The following is a 13709-nucleotide window of genomic DNA, read 5'->3' on the forward strand; positions in this document are numbered from 1 at the left end:
AGCCAACCACCTCCCTGATGGCCCAGACACATGCCCCATATAGAGGGTGGGCAAGCTTGGTACACCAATTGGACCCCAAAAGACACATCCTCACTCAACACAAAGACAAAGCAGGGAGAACTGGTTTGAGGGGAATAGGTGGCTAGTGGATGCCACCTGCTGCTTAGTTAAAGTGTACTCCATGAAGATATAGATCTTACAAATTACAGATAAGGGTTTTAAAGAGTCTAAAAATCCTAAAAGAACCCTATCAAGTTAAGCAAATGCAAAGAGGCCAAAACCAACAGAAAATTTTAAAGCATATGAAAAAACCAGATGATATGGCTAACCCAAGCCCAAGCACTCAAATCAAAAGATCAGAGGAGACACAGTACTTGGAGCAATTAATCAAAGAACTAAAGATTAACAATGAGACCATGGCACAGGATATAAAGGACATGAAGAAGAGCATGGCCCAGTATATAAAGGACATCAAGAAGACCCTAGAAGAGCATAAAGAAGAAGTTGCAAGAGAAATAAAAAAATAGACGATCTTATGGAAATTAAAGAAACTGTTGACCAAATTAAAAATATTCTGGATACTAATACTACAAGACCAGAGGAAGCTGAACAATGAATCAGCGACTAGAACATGATAGAATGGAAAATGAAAGAACAAAAGAAAGAATGGGGAAAAAATTGAAAAAATGAAAAAGGACCTCAGGGATATGATAGATAATATAAAACATCCAAATATAAGACTCATTGGTGTTCCAGAAGAGGAAGAGAAGGGTAAAGGCCTAGGAAGAGTATTCAAAGAAATTGTTGGCAAAAACTTCCCAAATCTTCTAAACACCATAAATACACAAATCATAAATGCCCAGTGAACTCCAAATAGGATAAATCCAAATAAACCCACTCTAAGACATATTCTGATCACACTGTCAAATACTGAAGAGAAGGAGCAAGTTCTGAAAGCAGCAAGAGAAAAGCAATTCACCACATACAAAGGAAACAACATAAGACTAAGTAGTGACCACCCAGCAGCCACTATGGAGGTGTGAAAGCAGTGGCATGACATATTTAAAATTCTGAGAGAGAAAAATTGCCAACCAAGAATTCTTTATCCAGCAAAACTCTCCTTCAAATTTGAGGAAGAGCTTAAATTTTTCACAGACAAATGCTTAGAGAATTTGCTAACAAGAGACCTGTCCTACTGGAGAAACTAAAGGGAGCCCTACAAACAGAGAAACAAAGAAAGGAGAGAGAGACATGGAGAAAGGTTTAGTACTAAAGAGATTTAGTATGGGTATGTTAAAGGACATTAACAGAGACAGGGAAAAAATATATCTGACAAACATAAACCATAGGATAAGATGGCTGATTCAAGAAACGCCTTCACAGTTATAATGTTGAATGTAAATGGATTAAACTCCCCAATTAAAAGATATAGATTCACAGAATGAGTCAAAAAAATGAACCATCAATATGTTGCATACAAGAGACTCACCTTAGACACAAGGACACAAAGAAATTGAAAGTGAAAGGATGGAAAAAAATATTCCATGCAAGCTACAGCCAAAAGAAAGCAGGAGTAGCTATATTAATCTCAGATAAAATAGACTTTAAATGCAAGGATGTTATGAGACACAAAAAGGCCACTACATACTAATAAAAGGGGCAATTCAACAAGAAGAAATAACAATCAGAAACGTTTAGGTACCCAATCAAGGTGCCACAAAATACATTAGAGAAACACTGGCAAAACTAAAGGAAGCAATTGATGTTTCCACAATAATTGTGGGAGACTTCAACACATCACTCTCTCCTATAGATAGATCAACCAGACAGAAGACCAGTAAGGAAATTGAAAACCAAAACAATCTGATAAATGAATTTGATTTAACAGACATATATAGAACATTACATCCCAAATCACAAGGATACACATTCTTCTCTAGTGCTCACAGAATTTTCTCCAGAATAGATCATATGCTGGGACATAAAATGAGCCTCAATAAATTTAAAAATAATTGAAATTATTCAAAGCACATTCTCTGACCATAATGGAATACAATTGGAAGTCAATAACCATCAGAGACTTAGAAAATTCAGAAATACCTGGAGGTTAAACAACACACTCCTAAACAATCAGTGGGTTAAAGAAGAAATAGCAAGAGAAATTGCTAAATATATAGAGATGAATGAAAATGAGAACACAACATACCAAAACATATGGGATGCAGCAAAAGCAGTACTGCAGGGGAAATTTATAGCACTAAATGCATATATTAAAAAGGAAGAAAGAGCCAAAATCAAAGAATTAATGGATCAATTGAAGAAGCTAGAAAATGAACAACAAACCAATTCTAAACTGAGTAGAAGAAAAGAAATAACAAGGATTAAAGCAGAAATAAATGACATAGACAACAAAAAAACAATAGAGAGGATAAATGATGCCAAAAGTTGGTTCTTTGAGAAGATCAACAAGATTGACAAGCCCGTAGCTAGACTGACAAAATCAAAAAGAGAGAAGACACATATAAAGAAAATAATGAATGAGAAAGGTGACATTACTGCAGATCCTGAAGAAATTTAAAAAATTATAAGAGGATACTATGAACAACTGTATGCCAAGAAACTGGATAATGTAGAGGAAATGGACAATTTTCTGGAAAAATATGAACAACCTAGACTGACCGGAGAAGAAACAGAAGACCTCAACCAACCAATCACAAGCAAAGAGATCTAATCAGTCATCAAAAAGCTTCCCACAAATAAATGTCCAGGGACAGATGGCTTCACAGAGCAGTTCTACCAAACTTTCCAAAAAGAACTGACACCAATCTTTTTTTTTTATTATTAAATTCAGTTTTATTGAAATACATTCACACACCATACAATCATCCATGGTATACAATCCACTGTCCACAATATGATAACATAGTTATGCGTTCATCACCACAATCTATCTCTGAACATTTTCCTTACATCAGAAAGAACCAGAACAAGAATAAAAAATAAAAGTGAACAAAGAACACACAAATCGTCCCCCCATCCCACCCCATTTGTCCTTTAGTTTTTATCCCCATTCCTCTATTCATCCATACACTAGATAAAGGGGGTGTGATCCACAAGGTCTTCACAATCACACTGTCACCCCTTGTAATCTACATTCTTATATAATTGTCTTCAGGAGTTCAGACTGCTGGGTTGGAGTTTGGTAGTTTCAGGTATTTACTTCTAGCTATTCCAATACATTAAAACCTAAGAGGTGTTATCTATATAGTGCATAAGAATGTCCACCAGAGTGACCTCTCGACTCCATTTGAAATCTCTCAGCCACTGAAACTATTTCGTCTCATTTTGCATCCCCCTTTTGGTCAAGAAGATACTCTCAGTCCCATGATGCTGGGTCCACATTCATCCCCGGGAGTCATATTCTGCATTGCCAGGGAGATTTACACCCCTGGGAGTCAGGTCCCATGTAGTGGGGAGGGCAGTGAGTTCACCTGTCGAGATGGCTCAGTTATAGAGAGAGAGGGCCACATCTGAGCAACAAAGAGGTACTCAGGGGGAGACTCTTAGGCACCATTACATGCAAGTTTAGACTCTCCTTTGTGGTAATGAGCTTCATAAGGGCAAGTCCCATGCTCGAGGGCTCAGCACATCAAACCGCCATTCCCAATGTTTGTGACAACATCAACACCAGTCCAGGTGAGGATGTCCAACACATCTGCACCTTCCCCCAGATCCTCGGGGCTGGGGAGGGGGAGGCTGTAATTATATTTTTTATTATCTGCCCAAATTTCTCTGGGATGTTTCACTATTTCACTCCAACCTATACTAACCTACCATAACTCACTTCCTATTCAAAGTTCCATGCAATTGTGGTGTTTGAACAAATCAACTGTAGAGTTGTACCATTTAGAAAATTTAGATCCTGTACCAAATCAATATCTATTCCCTTGGTCTCATATGGAAGTTAAAGTTCTAAAACACAATCAGTTTCAACCTTTACCCTTTGGCCTGGCTTGCCCTGCTGACACCAATCTTACTTAAACTCTTTCAAAACATCAAAGAAAATGGAACACTACCTAACTCACTTTATGAACCTAACATCAATCTAATACCAAAACCAGGCAAAGATGCCACAAACAAGGAAAACTACAGGCGTATCTCCATAATGAATATAGATGCAAAAATTCTCAACAAAATACTTGCAAATTAAATCCAAAGACACATTAAAAAAATCATACACCATGACCAAGTGGGGTTCATTCCAGGCATGCAAGGATGGTTCAACATAAGAAAATCAATGTATTACAACACAATAACAAATCAAAAGAGAAAAATCAAATGATCATCTCAACAGGTGCTGAAAAAGCATTCAACAAAATCCAACATCTCTTTTTGATAAAAATGCTTCAAAAGATAGGAATTGAAGGAAACTTCCTAAATATGATAAAGAGTATATATGAAAAACCCACAGCCAGCATAGTACTCAATGGTGAGAGACTGAAAGCCTTCCCTCTAAGATCAGGAACAAGACAAGGATGCCCGCTATCACCACTGTTATTCAACATTGTGCTGGAAGTGCTAGCCAGGGCAATACAGCAAGACAAAGAAATAAAAGGCATCTAAATTGGAAAGGAAGAAGTAAAACTGTCATTGTTTGCAGATGGTATGATCTTATACCTGGAAAACCCTGAGAAATCGACGATACAGCTACTAGAGCTAATAAACAATTTAGCAAAGTAGCAGGATACAAGATTAATGCACATAAGTCAATAATGTTTCTGTATAGTAGAAATGAACAAACTGAAGAGACACTCAAGAAAAAGATACCATTTTCAATAGCAACTATAAAAATCAAGTAAATAGGAATACACTTAATCAAAGATGTAAAAGAACTATACAAAGAAAACTACCTAACTCTACTAAAAGAAATAGAAGGGGACCTTAAAAGATGGAAAAATATACCATGATCATGGACAGGAAGGCTAAATGTCATTAAGATGTCAATTCTACCCAAATTCGTCTATACATTCAATGCAATCCCAATCAAAATTCCAACAACCTACTTGGAGACTTGGAAAAGCTAGTAATCATATTTATTTGGAAAGGGAAGATGCCTTGAATTGCTGAAGACACTCTAAAAAAGAAAAACGAAGTGGGAGGGCTTATACTCCCTGACTTTGAAGCTTATTATAAAGCTACAGTTGTCAAAACAGCATGGTACTGGCACTAAGATAGACATATTCATCAATGGAATTGAATTGAGAATTTGGAGATAGACCCCCAGATCTATGGCCGACTTATCTTTGATAAGGACCCAAAGTCACTGAACTGGGTCATAAAGGTCTTTTCAACAAATGGGGCTGGGAGAGTTGGATATCCATATCCAAAGGAATGAAAGAGGACCCCTACCTCACACCCTACACAAAAATTAACTCAAAATGGATCAAAGATCTCAATATAAAAGACAGTGCCATAAAACTCCTAGAAGATAATGTAGGGAAACATCTTCAAGACCTTGTATTAGGTGGCCACTTCCTAGACTTTAAACCCAAAGCACAAGCAACAAAAGAAAAAATAGATAAATGGGGACTCCTCAAGCTTAGAAGTTTCTGTACCTCAAAGGAATTTGTCAAAAAGGTAAAGAGGCAGCCAACTCAATGGGAAAAATTTTTGGAAACCAAGTATCTGACAAAAGACTGATATCTTGCATATGTAAAGAAATCCTACAACTCAATGATGATAGAACAGACAGCCCAATTATAAAATGGGCAAAAGATATGAAAAGACAGTCCTCTGAAGAGGAAATACAAATGGCCAAGAAGCACATGAAAAAAATGTTCAGCTTCACTAGCTATTAGAGAGATGCAAATTAAGACCACAATGAGATACCATCTCACACCAATTAGAATAGCTGCCATTAAACAAACAGGAAACTACAAATGCTGGAGAGGGTATGAAGAAATTGGAACTCTTATTCATTGTTGGTGGGACTGTATAATGGTTCAGCCTCTCTGGAAGTCAGTCTGGCAGTTCCTTAGGAAACTAGATATAAAGTTACCCTTTGATCCAGCGATTGCACTTCTCAGTATATACCCAGAAGATCTGAAAGCAGTGACATGAACAGATATTTGCACGCCAATGTTCATAGCAGCATTATTCACAACTGCCAAGAGATGGAAACAACTCAAATGTCCTTCAACAGATGAGTGGATAAATAAAATGTGGTATATACACACGATGGAATACTACGCGGCAGTAAGAAGGAACGATGTTGTGAAACATATGACAACATGGATGAACCTTGAAGACATAATGCTGAGCAAAATAAGCCAGGCACAAAAAGAGAAATAGTATATGCTACCACTAATGTGAACTTTGAAAAATGTAAAACAAATGGTTTATAATGTAGAATGTAGGGGAATTAGTGATAGAGAGCAATTAAGGAAAGGGGAATGATAATCCAATAAGAACAGATAAGCTATTGTGGGTAAATTTAACATTCTGGGAATACCCAGGAATGACTATGTTCTGTTAATTTCTGATGGATATAGTAGGAACAAGTTCACAGAAATGTTGCTGTATTAGGTTGCTTTCTTGGGGTAGAGTAGGAACATGTTGGAAGTAAAACAGTTACCTTAGGTTAGTTGTCTTTTTCTTACTCCCTTGTCATGGTCTGTTTGAAATTTTTTTTATTGTATGTTTATATATACATAGATAGATAGATAGATAGATAGATAGATAGATAGATAGATAGATAGTTGATTTAAAAAAAGAGTTAATAAAAAAAAGGAAAAGTTAACTCAAAGTGGATCAAAGACCTCAATATAAGAGACAGTACCATACTCCTAGAAGATAACATAGGGAAACATCTTCAAATCCTTGTATTAGGAGGTCAACAAAAATAGATAAAAAGATAATGAAGAATGATTGTGAACATAAAGGTGGCTTTGAAAGTGTGTTTAATGTTCTACTTAAGGGGGTGGTAGGTACACAAGTGGTAATTTATTATTGTTATTCCTGCTTTATAATTTATATGTGTGTGTGTATGTATGCACACACATTCTTTTGTCTATATCAACTATATTGTAGCTACTGAAAAACAAACAATAGGGAATAAAAGAAAACATCTGCAAATGCTACAGAAGTTCCTATAGCTGGTGAGATAAATTAGGGATGGTATTTTTTCCTTAATTTTCCAATCTTCCTGTGACACTATATGTGATGGTTAGGTTCATGTGTCAACTTGGCCAGGTGATGGTACCCAGGTGTCTGGTTAAGCAAGCACTGGCCTACCCATTACTGCAAGGATATTTATGGCTGCTTAATAAACCAGAAGCCTGGTTTATTAAATCATCAGTCAATTGGCAGCAGCTGTGGCTGATTACGTCAATGAAGGGCATGTCTTCTACAAAGAGAGAATGCAATCAACTGCATTTAATCCAATCAATTGAAAACTCTTAAGCCAGACAACTAGAGGACTTTCACCTCTTCAGCTAACCAGGAAAGCATTTCCCAAGGAGTTCGTCCAAGTTGCCAGTTTGTTTCCTGAGGAGTTCATCGAACACATTCATCCAAGTTGCCAGTTCGCTGCCTGAGGAGGTCATCAAATATCTTCATTGGAGTTGCCATTTTGCTGCCTGCCCTACAGAATTTGAACTTGTGCATACCCACAGTTGCATGAGACACTTCTATAAATCTTATATTCATAGACATATTTATAGATATACTTTGTTGATTCTGTTTCCCTAGAGAACCCTAACTAATACACTGTATTACTTTAGTAATTTTAAAAATAACAATCAGTACTAGCTGATTATTCCACAGATTGATGGTGGGAACTCTCCTCTTCAGCAGGCCCCTGGAGCCCCATGGCACAACCACTGGCAATGGACTACCACCAGGGCCAAGCAGGGACTCCATTCCAACCTGCCAAGGATGAGACTAGCACTTTCCATGTAAAAGGTCAGGTGATGCAGGTGGAAGCTGGGACCCAGCTGGAGGCCCACACCCACCACCCCAACCTGGCTTCCACCAGAATTCCACCCTGGGCTCAGCCACCCATTGCACCTGCTCTCCCTGCACTGGCTACTGCCTGTTCCTCCTTGGCCTCTGACCCCAGATATAGGAGCACTGCTACCTAGAAATCTGATCCCTCACCTCCAGAGGTCTAAAGTCCAGATTTCTACTAATAGCTGGTTCAAGGAAATTTAGTCTTTCTCTATCATGCTCTTCAAAATCCTTCCAGTCTGTTTCAAAAAGCCATTCCCATATTTTTAGGTATTTATTATAGCAGCAACCCATTTTGAAAAACAAAATCTGTTAAACCCTATCATTCAGTTCTTAATGCCAGTAACATGGTTCAGATGGTGAATTTCCATTCTTTTCATTTTCCATTGTCTGTCCAACTTCTCAATCTTGACTTTTGTCTCTTTAAATATATTAAGCATAGTTACTTAAATAAAAAAATCCCTGTCTCATTATATTATCCCAATATCTGGAGCTGTTAGAGGTCTTTCCCCATCATCTGTTATTTCATTTTGTCATGTTTCCTTGTGTACCTGGTTGAATTTTATTGAGTTCTGCATGACATTTCACATTAGGGCTGTAGAAATTATTTGAGACATAGGATGAAATGACCTTCCTCTGTTGATCTTCTCTCCTTCCAGCTAGCTGGGACATGTCAGGGCACCTGAAGGCACTATACTTTTTTCTCACCTGACTCCCGTCTCCACTGAGTTGCCATCTCCTACAAGAGTTGGTCTTCTTCTGCTTCATTTTTATTCTTAGGTTTTTGCCCTGATTCAAACTGAGAGGATAAACATGGAACAACTCTCTGCGTAAACCTTGTACTCAACTTTTTATTGTCCTATTCACCTCAAACATGTTGGCCTCTTCACATTCTTAAAGGACTAGTCAATGCTCTGAGAGGAAAATCAGCCCCAAATGTAGGTTCACCTGTCAAATACCATGTGCTTCCTAGATCTAGGCTAAGAACTGTTCTGGTCCCTGTATATTTTCTTCAGCTTTTCTAATTTTCTTCAATGTAGTGTTTGTCTCATTGACCTTTTCTGCAGTCAACAGGGCCTAATGCATCTGACAAATTTTCTTCTATGATTTTTTCCTGCCTTCATTCCTTCATTTGCACAGACTGAGATACATTTAATTGCATTTTTTCCTCTACCATCTAAAAAACATATACACCTTTGATATTTTCATGCATATAGGAACACTGTATGCATACGCTATTGAAGTTAAGTTGATATCAAGTAAAAAATGATTGTCATATATTAAATATGTTAAATTTTAACCCCATGGTAAACACAAAGAAAATATATGAAATATATATTAGAAAGAAATGACACATGAATCAAAGTACAACAAAACAAAAAATATGGAAGTAGACATTAACAGATGAATGGATGGTCAAAAGACTTTGTAATTATAAGACTTACAAAGACAAAACAGTAAAATGGTAAAAGAAAATACAGCATTATCAGTAGTTACTTTAAATGTAAATATATTAAACTCTCAAGTTGAAAGGCAGAGAGTGGCAGGATAGATAAAAAACATGACCCAATTTTTGTTGTTTACAAGGGACTCACTTTAAATTCAAAGACATAAGTAGGTCAACAGTGAAAGGATGGAAAAAATATACCACGCAAGTTGTAACCAAAAGAGAGGTGGGGTGGATATACAAATATCAGATAAAAGAGAAGTCAAGTCCAAAACTGTTATAAGGGATGAAGAAGGTCACTATATACTGATAAAGGGTTCAATTCAACACAAGGACATAACAATTATAAATACATATACACCAAATGGCAGAAGCCCCAAAACATAGAAGGCAATACCTGACAAGTTTGAAGGGAGAAATAGGTGGTTCTACCTTAATACTAGATTTCAAAACACCATATCAGTAATTGATAGGATGTCTAAATAGAAGATCAATAAGGAAATAGAAGGCAAGAATGATATTTTAAAATAATTAGACATAACAGACATATGTAGAACACTCCACCCAACAGCAGCAAAATACGTATTCTTCTTTGGTGCCCATGGATCATTCTCCAGGGTTGACAAATCAGCCTCAATAAATTAAAAAGATTGAAATACTTCCAAAATATCTTCTCTGATGACAAAGGAGTAAAAGTAGAAATCATGACAAAGGGAGAACTGGAAAATTCAAAAGTATATGGAAAGTAAATGATACACTCTTAAACAATCAAAGTGTCATAGAAAGAAATCTCAAAGGAAATTATGAAATATCTTGAGTTGAATGAAAATGAAAACACAACTGTTCCAGTTTGCTAATGCTGCCATTATGCAAAATACCAGAATTGGCTTATATAAAGGGGGTTTATCTGGTTACAAATTCACATTCTGAAGGCCATGAAAATGTCCAAATTAAGGCATCAAGGTGACTATACCTTCACCAAAGGAAGACTGATGGCATCCAGAAAAACTCTGTTACCTGGGAAAGCAGGTGGCTGGCATGTGCTAATCGCAGGTTGTGTTCCAGCTTCTCTGTCAGCTCCTGTGCATTCTTCAAAATGTTGCTCTTTGGGAATTTTGTCCACTCTTAGCTTCTCCAGAGCAAACACTGGGCTAGCATCCCCAAGGTGTCAGCAAAAGTCTGCTTTCAGCAGCCATCTCCAAAATGTTTCTCTGAGCTGCTCTGAGGTCTTTCTGTTTGTGAACTCTTTTATAGGACTCCAGTAATTGAATCAAGACCCACCCTGAATGGGCAGGGTTCATATCTTCATGGAAACAATTCAATCAAATGTTTCACCCACAGTTAATTGAAGCACATTTCCATGGAAACACTCAATCAAAGGATCCCAACCCAATCAACATTAATATGTCTGCCCCCCCCAAGATTGCATGGTGTTTGGGGGGTCATAAAATGTCCAAACTGGCACAATAACAAGCCAAAATTTATAGGATACAGCGAAGGCAGTGATGAGAGGTCAATTTAAAGCTCTAGATGATTACATTAAAAAAGAAGAAAGATCTCAAATCAGAGACCTAATGCAGCAGTAAGATGAAACAATGTCATGAAATATATGACAACTTGGATGAACCTTGAAGACATAATTGTGAGCAAAATAAGCCAGGCACAAAAAGAGAAATATTATATGCCACAATTATTGTAAACATTACTGGGGGAGAATGCATGGGATATTGGGCTTCCCCACCTTGATGGTTGCTGATGTGCTCACAGATATTGGGGACTGGTGGTCTGATGTGCTGAGCCCTCAATCATGGGAGTTGCCATTGGGAAGACTGTTACTGCAAAAGAGAGGCTAGGCCTGCTTATCATTGTGCCTAAGTGTCCCCTCCTGAATGCCTCTTTGTTGCTCAGATGTGGTCCTCTCTCTCTAGCTAAGCCAACTTATCACTGACCTTCCCCCTATGTGGGATCTGACACCCAGGGATGTAAATACCCTGACAGCATGGAATATGACTCCTGGGGAGGAATCTGGACCTGGCATCATGGGTTGGAGAACATCTTCTTGACCAAAAGGGGGATGTGAAATGAAATGAAATAAGTTCAGTGGCTGAGAGATTCCATAAGGAGCCAAGAGGTCACTCTGGTGGACACTCTTATGCATAATATAGATAACCCTTTTTAGGTTCTAATGAATTGGAATAGCTAGTAGTAAATACCTGAAACTATCAAACTACAACCCAAATCCTTGAATCTTGAAGATGATGGTATAAAAATGTAGCTTATGAAAGGTGACAATGTGATTGGGAAAGCCATGTGGATCACACTCCCCTTTGTCCAGTGTATGGATGGATGAGTAGAAAAATGGGGCAAAAAAAAAAAAAGAATCAAAGGGAGATATTAGTGTAACTATTTTGCACATTATACAAAATGTCCTTCAACCTGTAGGCCTTACCCTCTTCTCTGCTTCCACCACTCCCCATCTTGCACCCTATTCTCTAAGCATGCTGAAATTACTCAGGGCTCCCCAAACAGGCTCTCAAGACTTCTTGTGCTCATACTGCTCACTCTTTCAGGAACATCCTTCCCACTCCTCTCCCAATGTGCTTGACTAACCCATGCTCATCATTCAGAACCCATCCTAGACATGACTTCCTTTATGAGGGCTTCTCAGGCCACCCCGATTTCAAGCACAGTTAGATGCCCTTCCTCTGGGTTCACATAGCACCTGCACCTATCTCCATTTGTTGTATTTGTCTCAGTATAATGTAACTATCTGTTTATATGTCTGTTTCTCCAGGAAACTGTAAACTTGAAGGTAGGGATCATGTATGATTTATCTGTTTCTTCAGAGTCTGTAATAATGCCTGATACATAATGTGTCTGGCAAATGAATGAATTTTTTTAAATAGCAATAAAAATATTATTTTACTTGTAAAAAAAATGGAGGATCTAGGAAAAGAAGAGTAAACCAAACCCAAACAAGCAGAAGGAAGGAAATAACACAGATAAGATTGGAGATAAATGTAATAGAGAATAAATATATAGAGAGACTCAATAAAACAAAAATTGGTTCCTTGAAAAGATCAATTGTATTAACAAATCTTTAGCTAGAGTGACAAAGAAAAAATAGAGCGGACACAAAACTAAAATCAGAACTGAAACAGATATTGCTACTATACCCACAGAAATGAAAGGTTTATAAGAGGATACAATGAACAAACTGTACACCAACAAATTAGATAACCAAGATAAATGGACAAATTCCTAGAAATGCACAAACTACTATCACTGATTCAAGAAGACATAGAAGAACTCAACAAACCAATAACTAGTAGAGATTGGATCAATAATCAAAAATCTCTCAACAAAGGAAGACCAAGGACCAGTTGGTCTCATAGAGAATTCTACCAAACATTACAATAAGAATTAATACCAATCCTGCTCAAATACTTCCAGAAAATTGAAGAGCAGGGAATACTCACTTCTTCTTATGAAGCTAATATCACCCTTATATCAAAGCCAAAAAAGATATTACAAGAAAAGAAAATTGGAGGCCAATATCTCTTATGAATATAGATTTTAAAAACCTCAAAAATATTAACAAACTGAATCCAACAGCATGTTCAAAGAATTATACACCATGATCAAGTGGGATTTGTCCCAGGTATGCAAGAAAATATGTTAATATAATATGCCATATTCATAAAATGTAATGAAAAAATAAACATATGATCATCTCAATTGACAGAGAAATGGCATTTAACAAAATCCAACACTCCTTCTTGAGAAAAACACTATGAAAATTAAGAATAGAAGGAAATTACTCCAACATGTTACCAAATTACCTCAACATAAAACCAGAGCTAACATCATATTCCATGGTGAAAGACAGAATGTATTCCCTGTAAGGACAAGGATGCCTATGGTCACCACTGTTATTAACATTGTTCTATAAGTTCCAGACAGAACAATTAGGGAAGAAAACAGGATACAAGGCATCCAAATTGGAAAGGAAGGAGTAAAACCTTCCCTATTTGTCGATGACATGTTCCTATATGCAGAGAATCCTAAAAATCTGCAACAAATTTCCTACAGCCCATAAATGAATTCAACAAAGTGGAGGGATACAAGATCAATATGCAAAATCAATAGTGTTTCTAAACACGTGTAATGAACAATGTGAAGAAGAAACCAAGAAAATTTCCATTCACAATAGCAGTTAAAAGAACCAGATATATAGGAATAAATCTAATCAAGG

This window comes from Choloepus didactylus, chromosome 6 (genome assembly GCF_015220235.1).
Source record: "Choloepus didactylus isolate mChoDid1 chromosome 6, mChoDid1.pri, whole genome shotgun sequence".
NCBI classification, from domain to species: domain Eukaryota; kingdom Metazoa; phylum Chordata; class Mammalia; order Pilosa; family Megalonychidae; genus Choloepus; species Choloepus didactylus.